The 1345-nt window shown below is 31.7% G+C and overlaps 1 non-coding gene across 1 annotated transcript; it reads left to right on the top strand.

Annotated features, from left to right (window-relative positions):
• The first annotated feature begins 919 nt into the window (after positions 1-919).
• TRNAR-GCG (transfer RNA arginine (anticodon GCG)) lies at positions 920-1004 on the top strand. The gene has a single exon. It is a non-coding gene; the product is annotated as a tRNA-Arg (tRNA).
• The last annotated feature ends 341 nt before the right edge of the window (positions 1005-1345 follow it).

Raw genomic sequence — 1345 nt, 5'->3', positions numbered from 1 at the left:
TGGCAATTAAAAAACAACTGGCAGAATTTACTGATTCAGTGGAATGACAATTGTTTGAAATGCTTATTTCTAGTTTTTTCTGGCTGCTGGGTTGGGAGAGAGAGAAGAGGAAATATAAAGCTGCTTATCATGATTTCAAACAACTAAATGCTAGAAAGTCACTTATATTTTCTCTAAAATTTCTGAAGGCTACTTAGGAGGGCTCAGGTTAGGCCTTTTCTTTTTCTTTTTTTCCTCTTAATTCTGAGCATTAGGGGTCTTCCAACACTATACCGTGGAAATTTATTGAATGTGATATATCACCTTCAGGAAACATATATTTCTACGGTAGTTTGTTTTTTTGCTAGTAGCTTATCATTAAAGCATAATATTTCTTTAAATAAAAAATTATAGATGAATAGATGCAAGTATCATTAAGGACAAGTCTCATATTTTATGGAATCCTATTTTATGGAGCCTAAGAAACATCACAGGCAACATTGAGTTTAGTGAATTTCCAAATTTTTGCTTATTTTTACCTTAAAATGATCGAAAAACAATGCCCCTTCTCACACATTTTCAAGTTGACATTTTTTTAACATAATTTAAAATGGATGCAAGGGTGTAGTTTATGGTATTTTGTAAATATTGGCTTTTAAAAATAAAACTGCCACATATAATATATTGAGTATAAAATCCATAGAGACTTTATAGTTACCATTATTAATTTGAAAATACATGAACAAACTCTTACTTAACAACCATAAATTTTCTAATTTCTCTTTCTTTTTGGGCTTGTGTGCCTAATCCACTTTATCCATAAATTTTAAATAAATGTAATATATCTTTAATGCACAGTGTTCCTTTTTAGATCATTCTATCAACTTTTGCAACAAAAATATGAGGTAAACTAAAATTTAAAACTAAATTTTCCTGAGGTGCCTGGGTGGCTCAGTTGGTTGAGCATCTGACTGCGGCTCAGGTCATGATCTCATGGCTTGTGGGTTCAAGCCCCACATTGGGCTCTGTGCTGACAGCTTGGAGCCTGGAGCCTGCTTTGGATTCTGTCTCCTTCTCTCTCTGTGCTCCCCCACTGGTGCTCTGTCTCTCTCTGTCTCTCAAAAAAAATAAATGTAAAAACAAAATTAAAACTAAATTTTCCATGGTCAATGATTCTAGGTGTTAAAAATTTTCTCCTGAATTATCTTAATATTCATTAGGAGACAGTTGACAAAATACCATAAAGTTCAAAATTTGATAAGTAAATGGTATCTCATAATGATATGGTTGCAATTAAAAACTAATTTCTATATCTGTGGATAATAAATATTACTTTTTGTTAGAATAATGTTCAGCTTTAATTTTA

This window comes from Prionailurus viverrinus, chromosome B2 (assembly GCF_022837055.1).
Source record: "Prionailurus viverrinus isolate Anna chromosome B2, UM_Priviv_1.0, whole genome shotgun sequence".
NCBI lineage: Eukaryota > Metazoa > Chordata > Mammalia > Carnivora > Felidae > Prionailurus > Prionailurus viverrinus.
Note: the sequence above shows the minus strand (reverse complement) of the source record. Positions and strands in the feature narration are given on the sequence as shown.